Source organism: Gigantopelta aegis, chromosome 7, assembly GCF_016097555.1.
Source record: "Gigantopelta aegis isolate Gae_Host chromosome 7, Gae_host_genome, whole genome shotgun sequence".
In the NCBI taxonomy this organism is placed as follows: Eukaryota; Metazoa; Mollusca; class Gastropoda; order Neomphalida; family Peltospiridae; genus Gigantopelta; species Gigantopelta aegis.
The window spans coordinates 45845134-45850133 of NC_054705.1; positions in this window are offsets into that span (position 1 = coordinate 45845134).

Below are 5000 nucleotides of genomic sequence, written 5' to 3' on the forward strand. Positions count from 1 at the left end.
TTGACTAAAAATAATCACCCATTCCTATTAGAATATTTAACAAATTTTAAAATGCCGCCAGTGAGAAAAAGTGCAAAATGTGGATTTAAGAAAGGGGACATTCCACACAATAAATCCAGGAAGTGTGCGAAAGTGGATACAGGTGTGTACGAAATGAGACGGACGGCCAGACTAACCAAGTCCATGACAAAAAAAGTCTTGGACACCGAGGCTCATGGTGTCCAAGTTGGACAATTGCCGACGACAGCGCCATACAGACTATTGCGATCTGTGGCAGACCCACTGACTGAAACTGAGCAGAGTTTGAACAGCACCATAGGTTCAAGGTAAATGATGCTAATGTACTTAATCTGAATACCCTACATATTCTAATTGACTTCTTACAATAGTTCTTACATGCATGTATCAGGGCAGAGATAGGTTGGAAAGGGGGAAAAATGAGAAAAGAGCAATTAAATTATACCTTTTATATGAAAGTTACACATTACATACCTTGTAGCATGCAAATCACATTTTTGTTGGATAAATACACTATTTATGTGATTACAAACACAATCACAAAGAGTCAGATTTGAAAAATATGGCTTGCAAACAATGTCAACTTGGCATGGTAACACTGGTGAAAACAGTCCAACAGTCCAAGGGAGATAATCTATCAATGAAAATGCTAGATACAAGAAAACATTAAGAAATGAGGTAGTGCTAGTATTTATGGGCTTCTATTTGGGTTTTATCAACAGATCAGAGGCCGACACATACAGGGTCCTCCACATGGGCAAACTGGAGCAAATGATGAATAGAACACACAACGACCACCGCACTTTGGCTCCAGAATGCCATGGTCAACTGATGTGGGACTTCCCGGCGGAAGAAAGAAGGGGTGTATGCACTCGGCAGCGTTTGTGCTGCAATATTTGTACATACCACTCTGGTATGTACAACTTGTACACAGAGGTGGACAATCCAGAGCGAAAGGGTCGAGGTCGTAAGGCAGCTCAGCCAAATGTGTCAGTGCAGATCGGTCTGACGAAAATGCCCATTGGGGTTCAAAAACTTCCGGCTCCTGTGTCTCTGCATGAACATACCAGCACCGTGTGTTGCGGGGTGTCAAAAAACTGCAAACAAAGTATGTGACACTATTATAAACAGTAACAAAACCGACATGCCAGGCTAGGAGAAACAATCTTAAAACAATAAACACTATCAGGGGTTGTCAACCAAATGCAGTAAATTTACAATGTGATGGCATGTACAACAATCCATTATATTCTGGGGTTGGAAAGACTCCTTTCCAACCTGCCACTCAGGTGGTCTACACAGCAACAGAACACAACACATCACAGAAGCAAGTGTTGGCTATTGCTACAAAAAATAAATTATGCTCCAAACGTCACGGCATTAGTCAATCACATACATGTCTGAATGATCCAACATGCTCTCGCAATATCCCAATGACAATGTCTATTGGAGATGAAAAAACTTGGGCTAAGGACTGTTTAACTGATTTAAAAATGACGGTCTTGACGTACATTACATGACGACAGACCCGGATGCTAAAGGTTTCAAAGGTGCTGAAGAGTTATACCAGCAAAATGTTACTGACATCGAACCACAAATGTTAATCGACACACGACATGTTTCGGAAAATCATCGCAAGTTTGTTAAAGGTGCAAAATTTGTTGAAAATATGATGCCAGGACGGACAATATCTGACAAAAAAGAAATTACAGATCAAATTCTCCAATGACATTGCTTTTAGGTGCCAGGCAGAGTATGAACAGGCTTATAGAATACACACAGGAAACATTCCTAAATTCATGCATGCACTGTCATACACATCCGATGCCATCGCAGCCTGTTATCAAGGCAATCACAAAAAATGTATGAAACATTCATTTGTCTGCAAATCTGCAAGTAAAAACTGGCTGGTTAAGAGTACCTTTCTCAATTCGCATTTCAAAATTGCCACTAACAATGACACCGACTTGAGGAAGTGCATAGACTATCGTCTCGGACCCAAAATGTTACAAATGACAAAATTTAATACAAACACACAAAAATCTGAGGCTGTCAATAAAAGCATTAGAAAATCATTACCAAGACACACAACTTTCAGCAGAAACTTCTCAGGGAGGGCACACAGTGCAGTGCACAGCATCAATAATGGGCCTGTAGAGTCATTACTTAAGTTGTCAAGGGATATGGGATGTTCATTCTCATCGGGTAGTAAGGTCATTTCAGCTCTGCACAAAGTCGAACACAACAGAACTCTGCAACTAAATAGAAAAAAAAAACAATGCCATATAAAATTAAAAGATGTCAGAAAAGAAAGATTCTGTATGCACTGTATGAAAAATACCAAGAAGATGAAAAATATGAAAAAAATTACATCTTAAAAAATCACGCTTCGACCTCGAAAGTCGAACATAATTACGCAAAATCTAAAAAATATCCCCACAAGTTACAATAACACACACACTTAAGCAAACAACCACAGACTAACAATACCTCACAACAGACAGTGTGGTGTATGTCCCTCGAGACACAGGCCCTGGTGTTTGCAATTAATTCTATCAATGTTATTTGCATGCGTTTCTAATGTCAAATGTTCGGCATTTATGCACTGCCTATTGTGACACAAATGAGAGATTTCAAGCACTCCTTTATGAACTGCCATATCAGATGGCCATTTCTTGTTTCTTATCATGTATGCCAGTCTGTGAGCTTTCTCTATTTTGGGTGCAGGGGTGTTAGGCCAATGCACTTTCTGGCGGCCATATCCATCAGCATTCATGGAACCCAGCCACATGCTACATGCATGTTCACCTACATTTAAATTCAGTTTTTTTGTCTAAAAGATATTGTACATGTTCAAAAAAATGGACTCCATGATTACTAATTAATTCAAAATGGCAGTTACACATCAATTAAAAACCGGAATTTATGATAATTAGGACATACCAAAAAATGTCATTTTCTCTATAGGTTTGGACTATACCAATTAAAATCCCATTGGTGACAGTGTTAAGATATTGGCCTGAAACTACTATACACAACGTATCAACCAAAATTTGAACCATAGATATGAATACTACAACACCTCACCCAAAGTAGTGACTGAGTTAAATGGCACCTTTCATGGCTCATTTTCGAGATAACAGGATGTTGTTACAAGCCCCGTCAATTCCGCACAAAATGGTAGTGCTTAGTTTTACAGGCACCCCGTGTATGTTTCAAGCACAAGTGTGCCTGACACACTGGTACTGCACAAAATAAAATTGCATGCATTTATTACCTACATAAAACTGTACTTGATGCAAGCAACCACTGTCACATTTATCACCAATGGCAGGACTCACGGCTTTAACTCCTCCATTAAAAGTTCGGGTCACTTCGAACTTTGACCCAGCCGAGATGCTATTTGGTGGAGTACTACCTACAGCCTCATCACTACGAGTCTGTTTTGCCGTATTTTTATGACTTTTCACAAGAAGACTTCCAAATTTTAAAAATGAAGCATGTTATGGAATTCCCTCGATCGTAGTTCAATTAAAATGTTTTGGATCATACAATAACTAGGTTTGGTATTCCAAATTAATGTAATTTCCATTTATAATCAATATTTAGAGAAATAAGGCCCACTAAATCCGTGATTGAGCGCCTTTAATATTTCTAAAAAGCCCCAACTGGATTTTGTGTTCAAATAATTTCGTATGTACGAAACAACTATATTTTAGGAAATAAAATTAAATTTAACCTAGTATAAATATTAGAACGATCAGAAACACGTTCAATATACAGCCACTAATATTTTATACAGAAAAATATATTTGATATGTAATTACAATCCTTAAAAAGTCTCTGTTAGTCGATAACATCTTAAAAATTGCAGCAAACTCAGGAATGTCTCTTTAACACTGCTGTCTTATCAAATTTTCTATTATTCCAAATGTGGATATCATGTAATAATAATAATAATAATAATTAATAAAACATACAGATGCATAGGCGAACAAAGTTGGGTTTATATTAATATGTATTGTTGTTGTACCATGACTGGTTTATCAAAGGCCGTGGTATGTTCTATCCTGTCTGTGGGATGGTGCATATAAAAGATCCCTTGCTACTAATGGTAAACAAATAAATAACGGGCTACTCTCGGCAAACTAAGTTCCTAAATTATATAGCTCTCCTTTTTTTCCATTCGGCGGACCGACCAAAACGCGCCTAACTTCCTCCGTTAAAATGCGCACCTTTACCCCTTTGGCATTAATCCTACGGGACATTTCAAATGCCCTAGCACCTAAACAAACCCTGCACCTGCTACCGATCCCAGTCAGGTTTGCTATTGCGCTCTTGCACCTGCCAGTGGAGGCGGTCCCTTCTCCCCACACCCCACCCCAACCCTTCCCTGTCCTGGACGGAGGAGTCGACCGAGGCTAGCACCTATGCCCATGACAGGCGTGCGCTAAAACTCGGGTAGGTGTATGACCACTACACCGACTTCTCTCTTTTTAATTCATAACCAGTAGTAATACTAATGGTATTACAAAATAGTTCCAATGCTGAATGCACCCATTTTCCTCTGCAGTTGTTTTATTTAACGATGCACTCAACACATCTTATTTACGGGTATATGGCGTCGGACATATGATTAAGGACCACACAGATATGAGGGAGAAAACCCGCTGTCGCCACTTCATGGGTTACTCTTTTCGATTAGCAGCAAGGGATATTTTATATGCACCATCCTATAGACGGGATTGCACATAACACGGCCTTTGGTATAATATCCGCCCCCCTGTATTATTTTTAGTTAGAGTTAGGGTTTAGGGTTAGGGTTTAGGGTTAGGGTATGGGGGGGGGGGGGGGGGGCGGATATTTTTCCCGGCCTTTGATGTACCAGTCCTGGTGCACTGGCTGGAGCGAGAAATAGCCCAATGGGCCCACCGACAGGGATCGATCCCAAACCGACCACACATCAAGCGAGCGCTTTACCA